Genomic DNA, 13243 nt, shown 5'->3' on the forward strand with positions numbered 1-13243 from the left:
GGGCAAACAGAAGAGAAAGATAGCTCCTCATCTGCAGAGTTTACCTCTCCTAGTAATAAGGGGATGGTTTTTTCATATACAGACAGATTAGATTTGTTTAGATATGAGGAAACAAACTGAGTGTCTAAGTCCACACATCCCCCTTCATTAAGCAATTTCATGATCTGAGGTCTTCGCAATGAAATGATCATTCAGCTAGAAGTTTACTGAAGACAAAAAGAAGCTAATGTTTTCTATATTCTCAACAAAGAGTACAGCATAAGATTTAAAATATAGGTAAATTGGGCCAGCTGGTAGAGGCAGGCATCAGTTCATTAAAGAGGAGGTAGCTACACCAGATGAAGAACATGTCTGAATAATTAACTGCCTTGGTACCTGCTTTGACCATCACATGCAACCATCCCAACTGGCTCATGCAAATACAGGTTTCACATATGCAGCACAAATTGGCTCTTTGCAGTTTGTATCTCCATATATGAACATATAATATTCTTGCTGCCCCAAGTGTTTGATTATTCATGCTACCAAACCCTTAATTTTTTGCCCTTGCAACCATTTCCTGGCAAACTGAGCTGAAGGCTTCTTCACAGCACATGTAAAATGGGGATCTGTCATCACAAGATTAGAGATCCAGGACTCCAGTTGTAGGAAGGGGCATGTGTGGGATGAGGCAGATCCAAGTTGCAGAGTTGCTGGCAGAAAAATCCCTGGGAAAGGCAGGTTCGCTGCTGCTGCTGGGGTGAGGCAGTGCTGGGGGATGCTCTGCCAGCAAGAGCTGCTGAGCCACGTGCCCCGTGTTCTCTTGGGAGCAGCAGAAGCCAAGGCTTTCCAGGGCTTTCCCAACAGGACCGTGACTATGCCCTTGCTTAAATTCACCGCCTATTTTGTGTACTCAATGAGGCAGTCTTCAGTTTAAGGGAACAGCTGAGGACAGGCTTCAGGGATTTCTTGAAACAGTTTCACAACCAAAGGCAGCATTGTTTGTGTTAACCATAAGCATATAACAATTTAGATGGAGTTAAAGTCAGATAAATGGGAATATGGTGGTGTGAGTAGTTCAGAGTTTAGTTGTTTTGGAAGATAAAGTTTGCTCATTTCTTGAAGCATGGCTGTAAACACAATTCATATGAGTTTATTCTTTTTTTCTGTACCACTGAAAGCAAGTGATAACTACGTGCATATTTTTCTTGTATCTGAGAAGCCGTGCAGGTACAACTCCTCATCTATGTCACACATTTGTGCAGATCTTATTGGAAAAGGTGGGGAAAGCAGTCGTCCATCTATCACTTGAACATTTCCTAACTTTATCATTATGAATTGCTGCTTTAAAAACGCTGGGCCAACACTGTGCTGGAATGTATTGGCGAAGTTCCTCTGTCTGGTGGACTTCAAAGCTAGAAGATATCATCTTGTCTGGCAGTCTCAGTGACTCAGACCGCAGAGTTTAACTCACTCCATGACATTAATGTGTAGCATCCACATGGACCTGCATGAGCAGCAACTCTATGTAACAGGAAAATAGCAAGCTCCCAACTTAAAGTAAATTTTCTGAAATACATAAGACAATCATAAAGGAGGAAGAAAATCAATGTCTTGGATCAGGATTCGCCTCATCTATACCTTTAAGCTAAACAACAAAAAATGCAGCATCAAGTTGATGCTAGGTCTCTCATCTGCCTGTGCAGTCAATGGTTGAGCACATCCTAAGCATGAGTTCTCCCACTTCATTTTTTTTTTCTGAGAATACAGAAGACTAACCCTTAGGGGAGGTGCCTATCATCTCCATTTACAGGAGACAGAGCTTGGGTGGCTAAGCTAGGCCAATCACTTGCCTATTAGTATGACAGAATTCAGGTGAGACAAATGTCACATGAGGAAAGAAAACATAGATTGCAATTTTTTTTTTAAGTAAAAAGACATCAGAGGCTTCAGTGTAGCACCTGCAGAAGTGAACCTTGCTCATGTGCCATACTTGTTTTAGGAGTGTTGTCCATGGCAATGGCTCAGACTTTCTCAGGGAGGTAGGGATATGCATTTGTCCTGATTTCAACCTATGGGCCTAAGCACAAACAGCACAATAGCAGGATATGCAAAAGGACCAGCCTGACTTCTGCTGGTCTGAGTGGGAGTTCAGCAACTAGCTGCTTATGAAAGTATGGCTCAATGAGAATTGTTGATGACCTAAGTAAGAAGGTCAAATATAAATAAGTGCTCCCAGTGTAAAAGTTGAATTTTTTTTTTCCAGTTTTCATTTAGTCAGAAATATTTATGTAAATGTCACAGCTCTCTGCATACATTTGTATAAAGTTCTGTACATTACAAAATGCAGCAACAAACATCATAATTCCTGCAGGATTAAGCACAGTGAGCACTGAACAATAAGGGAATGACGTTTATGAGCTTGAAATGCTAGCTTGTAGCAGACTGATATATTTACACCTGTTCACTAAAATGTCACATTTACATATATCTATTTTTAATTATATGTGGGCACTGTAGTAGTCAGACTTGTTTACACTGAATGGATCCAGAGTACTGACTGCTGGTTTTAAATATAAATGGAAGAATAAATCAAATAAATACAGTATGACTGTGTAACTGGGAAGGCGAGATGATAAAATTCTTAACAATAAATCATTTCCACAAATTCAGAATTTTCTTAATATGCATCAAAATACAACGAATTGTCTCTTTCAGATCAAGCCCTAGTTAGAAACTTGGTTCCATAGACATCACTAGTATAATGCCCACTTACATCAGTAGGTCCAGGAGGTCGTACAAAAAAATCCAAACTTTGTGCAGTGCTCTCCTCTGCCTTCTCCTTCATGAAGTATCCAATGCTGAACAATCATGTTGTATTTCTGCTCAGTGCTGCCACAAAGATGCATAAGAGAAAAAGAATCACGGAAACAGAAAACAAACCCTTCATCTACAAGAAGAGATTGCATATGCAGTTGACTTGAACTGCTCTCAAGGGTACTTATGTTTAGATTTTGCTCATGATATTTCAAGTTGCACAGGATAGGAGATTCTTGTTGGGACAGAGGGGAGATGTAATGGAGATGGAAATTTTAATTTAGGCCCTCAATAGATGCTGAATGATAACTTCACTGTTCCGGATAGATTTCAGCCTCCTACTAGAAGCTAAAAGCTACCTGAACTGTCTTCCCCATTCGACTTCCCACAGGATGCTGCTGCAAGAAAAGCCAGAATGCATTTGTGATAGGGCATTATATTTGTTGCTAGCATTGTAAGAAGTGCATTCAGAATAGCATTTTTTTTTTAAAAAGAAAAAAAGCTCTGGTGCTAGTCTTTATTTAAAATAATAATGATGCCTCTGCATCTTTAAAAACTGAAGCTCAATTCATTAGTTCAAAGAAAATACTGAAGTCAGTAAAGGGTCATTCTCATTCTGGGCCACGTTGGTGTGAACATTATCAATTGATCTAGGATTTAAGTGACCTGTCTGGAATGCTTGACAAACAAATTTTTCTCATGAATTATACATATTACTGAAAAACATACTTAATGGGAAACTGGGAAGAGGGCAGGTATTTCCATCACCTAGGGGTAAAAGCCCTGCAAATTAACAACAAAACGGTTCATTGAAGCAGGTAATGGATTGGTCTCTGAAAACAAGAAATCTTTGTGGGAATGACTGTGATTATTCATATAGTCTGTTCGCTAATTATTTCTAGTATGAACATTATTTTAACTGCTTTAAAGAACCTTGGAAATTATGTGACTTGTCAACAGTGTTGTGAAACACTGCAATATAGAAGCAGTACACACTCATTCATTGGGAAGCTTTGTGTTTGATCACAAAATCAAAATATGCTAACCATATTTATTTTTATATAAGGAATATGTGACTGGGTAGCAAGAGGAAAGAATAATAGAGAAAAAGAATATTTTAAAAATGGGAGGTATTATGTATCAGCACAGAGTAGTGACATTAGAGCTGAACAGCTACACAGCTAAGATGATGTGGAACATATGATGCTCTGAATAGAGTGGATGGGTAAGGGCTAATCCTACGTGCTCATTCCTGCATTCTAATTCCATGCCTTATGATGCCCAAACATCCATGTGGTAAGAGTGGTAAGTCAGTGTCATTTGCAGAGAGTCTAAAAGCTATATCTTCCTATGGCCTATATAGTACAACATACATATATATGTACAAAACATTTTTCATTGTAGTAATTTCCTTTTTTCCTTTGTACCAGACTTAAATGATAACTTTGGCATGTGTATTTTGTGAGATTCTGGTCTTCCTGGTTTTGTCACTGTTACTTTCAGAAGTCATGTTTGTGTTCCTTTTCCATTTTCATTTACTACTTTCAGTTAGTCCAGGAGACTTTAAGGTTTGTATTATAGTATAATTCATTATATCCTCTACTGCTGCTATCACTTGGCTTTTGAAAGGACACTAAATAACTAGATTTAAAATTAACTATCACTACAGAATCTTCACCTTTTGGCATAACTTCAGTCTTGATTGTTTTTACTTCTAGCTAGGCTTTACTTCCTAGAATTAAAAACTTAAAGACAGAGTGTTCTATCTAAGAACCTCCTCTAGCCTCCTGCATAATACCCATCTTCAGAATTTACCTAGGGACTTTTCCATTTAAGTTCCGTATCTTTCAGTTGTTCTCTGGCATGTGACTTTAAAGCCATGCAGAGTGAGATTCATATGATTTTTTCACCTGTGAGCTAGTCCTGGAATGAAAAAGGAAATAGTAGATTTTTATCAGCTATTACAAGACGAGTTCTATTTAAATCTTCCTAAAACAGACTGGATGAACCAAGTGCTGTTTGCACATATTTATGTCCCGCCATCAAATGTGAAGTCTGGATGACCTGCTCAGCAGCAGACGTCCATGCAGAAGGCACCCAAAGTTAAACAAGAGGGCTCACACACTCAGCTTTGATTTAAGGCCTTCAGGTGAGGGGAAACACTCGAATTGTTTCAGTGACTAAATATACTAGCAGTTAAAAATGTACATCTGATTTCTAATATAAATCTAACTAAATCTTCATAGAATTATAGAATAGCTTAGGTTGAAAGTGACCTTGAAAGACCATCTAGTCCAACCGCCCTGCAATGATGGGATATCTTCAACTAGATCAGGTTGCTCAGAGCCCTGTCCAGCCTGGCCTTGAATGTTTCCAGGGATGGGGCATCTACCACCTCTCTGGGCAACCTGTGCCAGTGTGTTACCACCCTTATTGTAAAACATTTCTTCCTCGTGTCTAACCTGAATCTCCCCTTTTTTTAGTTTAAAACCATTATCCCTTGTCCTATCACAACAAGCCTCGCTAAAAAGTCTGTCCCCATCTTTCTTATAGGCCCATTTGACATACTGAAAGGCCAAAATAAAGTCTACCCAGAGTCTTCTCCTGGCTGAACAACCCTAACTGTCTCAGCCTGTCCTCACAGCAGAGGTGTTCCAGTCCTCTGATCATTTTGGTGGCTTCCTTTGGACCCTCTCCAATAGGTCCATGTTTTTCCTGTACTGAGGGCTTCAGAGCTGGATTCAGTGCTACAGGTGGGGTCCCACCAGAGCAGAGTAGAGGGGTAGAATCACCTCCCTTGACCTGCTGGCCATGCTCAAGATACAACTGGCCTTCTGGGCTGCAAGCACACATTGCCGGCTCACATCCATCTTTCATCCACCAGAACCCTGAAGTCCTTCTCTGCAGGGTTGCTCTCAATCCCTTCATCGTCCAGCCTGTATTGATACTGGGGGTTGCCCTAACCCAGGTTCAGGACCTTGCACTTGACCTTGTTGATTCTCATGGGCCCACTTCTCGAGCTTGTCCAGGTCCCTCTGGGTGGCATTATGTCCCTCAGGCATGTCAACTGCATCACTCAGCTTGGTGTCATCTGCAAACTTGCTGAGGGCTCACTTGATCCCACTGTCTATGTCGTTGATGAAGATATTAAACAGTACTGCTCCCAGTACAGACCCCTGAGGGACACCACTTGTCACCAGTGTCCATCCAGACATTGAGCCATTGACCACTACCCTCTGGATGCAACCATCGGCCACTTCCTCATCCACCAACAGTCCACCTATCAAATCCATATGTCTCCAATTTAGATAGGGAAGGATGTTGTGGGGGACCATGTCAAAGGCTTTAGAGAAGTCCAGATAGACAGTATCCATAGCCCTTCCTTTGTCCACCGATGTCCACTATCACCACTCTTCATGTTTAGCTTCCTTCTTACTCCACAAAGCTGTGGAATGACACTTGCTGTCACTACTGACGGAATGGCATTCACCTTTACAGGGACAGCTCTTTGATGCATGGTCTCCTGTGTGTTCTCAAATTGGAGGAACATTTTCACTTCCTGAGCCTCTGTGATCGGTCTGGAGGAGTGATCAGAGGATGCACAGGACAGTAGTATTGCTTCTTCCCATCCTTCCTAGATATTGCATTGGCAGATCAAATTAATTTATTGCAAATGATAGTGATACTAAAATCAACTGATAAGCATCTTGGTGTAATTTCAGATTGAACATCTTTCAGTACCTATGGCAAGATCGTGTTAGAGGCACTGGGGACTTCACACATAAGCAGAAATTACTTTCAGGTCAGTACCTATGTCATACTGCAAGATCTTCTGGCAGTATCATTCACCTTATCCAAATAAAGGAAAAACTAGTTTTTGTGGAATAAGATTTCCAGAAAGTGGTTTTCACCAAAATGAGCCCCTGGAATCAAGTTGTATGTGGTAATGTGACTGGCTTTCAGAGACACAGTTTAAGTAACCTTCTTTGCCAGAAGGCTAAACTCTTTGAATAAGATGCTTGAATTACTAGATATGAAGAATGGACAAAATGGGCTTTTTAAATTTTTAGTATAAATCATGTATTGCCTCTTACTTATTAGCATTCCCATTATCTCTCAGCTGTGTGTTTTTAATAAGTGGTTAGATTTTTTAAATTGTTACGGCAAAGTTATTGCATTCAAGAAACTTTAATACACTAGTATCAGTGGCCATGCAGATCAGATCACAGAAGCTATTACACATATTGGGCTTGCTTCAATGAAAGCAATAGCAAAATAATTTATAAACATTATTTATCTATGTATATGCTTCACTTGATTTCAGGTCTCCTGAAGGTGTTATTCTGAATTACGATGCTATTTGGTAGTAGGTTTTTCAGTAGCCAAAGAAGGTTAAGTTGTCTTTTGTATAGATGCTACATTTATTTTGCCTTGAGTGTGTGTCAATGATGTTAAGCTTGTGGAGGCATTGCAGATGCAAGAGAAAATAACACATTTCTGGAAATAAGCAAGTTAAAGAAACTTTTTGACAAACACGATGAGGTGAGATGCAATTAAACACCCACACACTTTTCAATGAAAATATTACTGCTACTGACAGTCTTTTAACTATGGACACTTACATTAACTATTGTAAACTACCTGCATGACTATGTCACACTGATACAGTCAGCAATCATATTACTTGCCCAATCATAAGCTAATTTTTCCTTCTTCCAAAAATATTAGAAAACAAAGAAAAGAACCCTGAGACATCCTCCTGACATGCAACATCCTCCACTGAAAAAATTTCCTAGCAGAGGTCATTTTAGAAACATCATTTATACTGTGAGCCTCAGAGAAAAGTTCTTACCAGCTTGTAAATATATGACTTCTCTCCTAATGTGCATACAGGAAATCTCAGGTTTATTTTGTCAAAGGTCTTTTTATCATTGCTTGCGTAGGCTACTAGGGCTCCTGCACGCCACTAGCTTTTTAGATAATATTCAGTATTTTCATTGTAATTCTCTGGTCATAGCCATTCATTTACAAAGCTTACTTGGTCTGTGCTAGTAATCTTACAGATCATATCCTGCAGGCTGTCTGCTAGAATTTTTGACAGAAGTCGAAAATTCCAATTAATTAGCAGCAAGGACGAAGCATCCTGAAGGCTCCAAGAAGCTTACCCCAAAACTTATCTCACCATTCCCACTTTCTTGGTTGTTGTTAATTATGTATATTATTCAGCTGATCATATAATGTGTAAATTCAGTCTTCATAATTCATAATCGTTCCCTATTATGTGCTAATTCAGCTTGTCACTCTCAGTTTATAATAGGAAAGAACAAAATTGTGGATATTTGCAGAACAACCTAATGTAAACTCCATCAATGTAACACCATCACCTTTGTGTTTTCTAGTGTGAAGACTGATATTGTATACTCTGCTGAAGTTCTCTCTTCTGTCTTCTGTTTCTTTTGCAATCTCCACTCTTCGTTCCTATACAGTCATTCCTGGCTTCACCCTATTTTTTCCATGGATTTTTTTTTGATCTCTCCTATTTCTTTGACAATCTTTCTTCAGCTGAATACTAATTCATTGAGGTTCAGGTTAGATTCAGAAAGGTTTTAAATTAAACAAAACTTGTTTATTCTTTCTTGAACTGCAGTAATAACAAATAGATGCCACATGAATTATCTAATGGTCTTATCACCACTATATGAATACAAATAAAATAGTTTTTAAAGGCAGATCTACATTGAAACCCCAAATTCCCCATTTGGGGGGGTAGAGAAGTATAAAAGCCAATGCTGCTGTTGAAGATTGCAGACCAAGCTAGTTTCAGATCATCTAATCGAGTCACTGACTTCTTGTATTACTCAGAGTCAAAAGAGGAATGAGCAATTCAGATCACCTACTCTCCAAACTTCCTTCAGGTCATCTCTGTACGTAGTCAGTGGAAAGAACTGCTGAAATTAGGTACCTACAGCATGTGATATTCTTAACTTAGCACTGTGGCTGCTCTCTCCAACACCTCAGCAGGACAGGCAGCCCTGGCTTGTAGTGAACTGCATTGTTTTGAGTTTCTTACACTTTCACAACACACTAAGCACTTGACACAACTTTGAAGGGTATGAAAGTGTGATGGGTTTGGAAGGGTCTTTTACATCTGACTAAGAAAATGAGTTTCAAGTCAGAAAGATTTATTAAGTTTTCTCTATAGTTTCTATCACATTGACTTGTAGACAGGAAATAGGAGCACTGTTCTCACAAACAGGAGTGATAATTGCTTTGTTAAAGGTCGCCCAGATGGGACACAGATATTCAGAACTGTTTCAAAGTGTAGTGAAAGATACAATTATCTCGCTTCTTCACAAGTGAGTCTGAAGTTAAGGAAAAAAAAAAAAAAAAAAGACACTGGGCTCTCTGGAATTAAATTTTAGGTTTCTTTCAATTAAATGTGTATTCTACCAACAGCTTCACTGCAGAAGAGGCCACTGATTTTCCAGACTTTCCAGGATGAGATCCGTGCAGCAGGATACATTCATTACAACCCTGGCTGAGCTCCTCTTTGAGCCTGCACAACTATGCTTTGTTAAAACTCACTGTTGGATCCCATGTGCTTTACCCTACTTGACCTCATCAGTCTAGACATCACCGTAGTTCTCTCTGTCACATTACTGGAGAGGTAGTGAAAACAATTTGCAGTAATTAAGAGATTTTTTTAAATAGTGTAGCAGTTCCTGATCGTGTCTGTTGGGGAGTCACTAATTGCTATGACAACTCTAGAGAAGCTGAATTTATTACTTATTTCCTCTTTCCTGTGTTTCTTTTGACAAAATACCATCACCTGGTAACGATGTCACAGATGCAGCCAACTGGACTCACGTGCTTTGCTACTTCTAAATTCATGCAGTTTGGGCTCATGCTTAATCAGCTGAATCACAGTGCTAGCCTCTAATACTTATCCCTATTGTTATTACCCTTATTGTCACTATCTGAGCAAAGTTAGAGAGCCGTATGTAATCAGAGTTCCAGCTTTTACTTCCTTGTTATACACAACATAGAGAGACCCCCACACCCTCCCCAGCTACCTGCATCCTCAGCTGCAGAGAATTTTGAAATATGAATTTAAAGCTACTAGAAATCTTTATTTTCTTAACAAGATACTTTTTTCGCTGGTTTGCTTTTTTCTCCTAAAGTGAACAATTATGAATTGTAATAACTGTATTCCAATAATGTTATATTCTGTCAAAATGGAGAGCTCTCCCTGAGGGCCACATTAGTATCTTTTTCTGTCTAGGAATGCAGCTGTTCTAGGGCAGGCTCTGAGTAATGTCTCTAATCGGCAGATATGCAGAGTGCTTAAGCTAATTATGTAATAAGGGAATCACTCCTAAAATTTTATAAACGTTAATATAGACATTTAACTTCAATTTCTTTGAAAGTTGAACAGGAAATGAGAATTCTTGTGGCACCAGTACCAAATGCTCATTTTTATACTGAGGTTTTAAAAAGTTGGCTATTGCAGATCTAATGCTGTATTCAAGCTGCAAATTACTCTCTTTGGCATTGAAATATTGCTGCAATTAAACCTGCAGTAAAGTATTAAAAGGCAAAAAAAAATCTTGCATCTGATTGCCTTTACACAAAACTATGTGGATTTTCATTGATCTCGAAAGCTGGTCCCTGAGATTTGAGTTTTAATTTTTCATACACAGATAATACCCTCTTCCATAATTCTTGGGTAACAAATTTTAAATTTCTGATTTAAGCAGTTCCACAGTAAAGCTAGTATTGTGAGACCTATCTGAGGCAGCTTCTTTAACACAGTTTACAATCTACAGGTCAGCCCTTATTCATTTGTCTAGCTGCATGTCTTTGTTTCTACATTTGTATAACCCAGCAAACCATTCCATTCAATGACAGTCTTAGGTATTTGGTAAATAAGAAAAATGTGTTTTCAATTACAGTATTTGAGAATGGGGTTTGGGGAAGGGAACAACAACAGTAGGCTTAGACCAAACACAGTCCTCTCCCTACTCCACATTTTACATTTCTGTCCATTCAAACTCCCCTGAAAAGTGACAGCACTGTAGACAACCAAGAGCTTCCATATCCAAGGCAGAAAATTCCTTTGGCAATACTGTAGTGTGACCACTCTCCAAAATGCAGAGCGCAGTTGTCTAAACAGCTGGGCCTTCTGTGTCCACTGAGTGATTATTAAAACACAAAAAAAAAAAAGAAACTCCCAAAACAGGACTCTTCTCATATGGAAGATCAAAGAGGTAACAACCTATCCATGGTAGATATTGATTTTGTTGCTTATTGTGCTACTATTTGGCATTAAGAAAAAATCTACACTTCATTTTGAGAGCAGAACTAGACTGGTATTCAAATCCACACTTTCGTGCATCCATATTCACTAAACATAATCCCAAACCCAAGTCCAGACTCAAAGTAGTATGCAACGATTAATAAAACTTCCTTCTTGTTACCAGCTAAAACAAGCTAAAAGATGCATTTGCCTGTAATATGGATGGGCTTGAATGTGCCACTCCATGCATCTCATACGGACTTGACATAGGATGCCATTGCTAGGTCCTCTCTAGAAGAGTTTCCATACTGCAAACCAAAAAGGTGAAAGAGATTGATTGGCAGCCTGACTTTGGCCAGGAGAACACAACCCTGAGTGCTAGATGTCCCACAGTTTGCCAAGACAGGGACTTTGTTAGGACCATTTGCTAGACTCCACCATAATGGTACACTATAAACAAAGCAGATGAGTGCTTGTTAAATATGAAGCATATGGTGTTAAAAAAAAGGCAGAGAGTGTGCTACTGCCCCAACAAGCAAAGTCCCAGGCTCAGCATTTGCAGTTCTAGTCCCTTCCAAACTTCTTTCCTTGCCAGTTTTGGAGAATCCTCTGTAAACAGTTCATTTGCATAAGTCCATGACCTGCATTTTCACAAAGCAGAATATTTGATTTATGGATTTCAGGGACTAACTTTAGGTTTCTAAGATTGAAAATTATTTCACAAAAAGAACCAAAATGCAAGGATCTCCTCTTTAAGACTGAAACTACAAATCCACATTCGCCATTCCAGCCTTCAAAGATTATAGCCATAGAAGAAGCATGACAATTGCATCTGTTGCTACTACTCATCAGTGTCCCAGATAGGATTGTCCAGTTGAGGCTGAACATCTGTGCTACTTCAGTCCTGCTACCATTAATAACTGAGGTAACTAACCAAAACATGGGCAACTATGACATATTCATTCTGCATTTAATAAGGAAGAAATCTCCTTTCTAGTTGCAGAAAAACATCTCCGTCCCCACACATGTCTAACCAGAGAAGTACAATTCTGGTTTAGGAGGTTTCTGAGACAGAATTTGTCAGAAGCTGGGAAAATAGTTGAAGGAAGCAATGCCAAATCCTTACGCTGCTTCTAAACTCTTGTCTAGTAATTCATTCCTTACCCTTGTTGGAGACAGGGTACTGAGCTGGATTAACCTTTGCTAGGGCACAACACAGCAATGCACACATGCTCCCAGCTTTGAAAGGAGCATAGAGACAAAAGCTGTGAACTAAAGCTTATATCTTAAAGCAGAGCAAATATGATATTTACTAGATAGGAGGCCACAGAAACACCTTGTAGTGTGGTACATTCTGTAGCGGATTTAACAAGTAGATTTTCAGTTTAGCTTTCAGTACTTGCTCCACTGTCCTGTTAGTAGAATTTCTTCTTGTGCTAGCCATATCAGATGTGCTGTTCAAACAGCTGATTGAATTTCTATTAATAGACATAAAAGCGTTCACTCAAAGCTTAAATGAAAGATCTGGGAGACAACAGAAAGAGCACATGGTGGATATTGGCTTGCTGGCTTGCTGCATTGTTTTGTTTCCCCTGTTATTCCTTGAGATGCTGCAGCTTGTGTTTCAGCTCTAAAAATTACAAACACAGCTGGGTGTACATTCTAAACACAGTAGGATGTTACTGTGATACTACCACTGACCTAGGTTCAGTCAGAAGTCCTAGGAACTACCAGATGCACAGGTTGGAAGCAAACGTTCAAATTCATTGTAGTTATGGAGAGAATAAAGAGAATGAGAGGGTTTGTGACTGAAGACCTCATAAATCAACATTTTTACTGGAGAAGCAAGGCTTCTAATTTTCTATAATAAATGCTAGTGCGGAAAACTTTATTGTAATATTTGAGGTTTGAACATCCTTTGGACTCTATTATACATGCAACTGTGGAACAGGGAGAGCACTGAGGGTGAGCCAGAGCCAGGGCTCTGCTTTTAGGCTGACAGCTATGCATGGGTGTATCCATGTTGCTATACTGACCAGCCCATATTCCATTTCAGCATACTAGATGGTATTACTGCTGTTGTTATTCTCCATCAAGGGATTCTGGGAGTCCCAAGCTCCAGCGAGACTGGACTCCACACTGACACTTTCC

General features: G+C 39.3%; 1 long non-coding RNA gene across 2 annotated transcripts in view; it reads right to left on the reverse strand.

The window, feature by feature from the left end:
* The window catches only part of LOC135578516 (uncharacterized), a 91855-nt gene that overhangs the window by 20280 nt on the left and 58332 nt on the right, over window positions 1-13243 (reverse strand). The window contains exon 3 of one of the 2 annotated variants that reach the window (XR_010470231.1): window positions 2756-2871. The exons of the other annotated variant lie outside the window; for it this stretch is intronic. This is a non-coding gene — a long non-coding RNA (uncharacterized LOC135578516). The remainder of the gene's footprint in view (window positions 1-2755; window positions 2872-13243) is intronic. 2 annotated transcript variants of the gene reach the window in all.

The sequence above is a fragment of the Columba livia genome, chromosome 2 (assembly GCF_036013475.1).
Source record: "Columba livia isolate bColLiv1 breed racing homer chromosome 2, bColLiv1.pat.W.v2, whole genome shotgun sequence".
In the NCBI taxonomy this organism is placed as follows: domain Eukaryota; kingdom Metazoa; phylum Chordata; class Aves; order Columbiformes; family Columbidae; genus Columba; species Columba livia.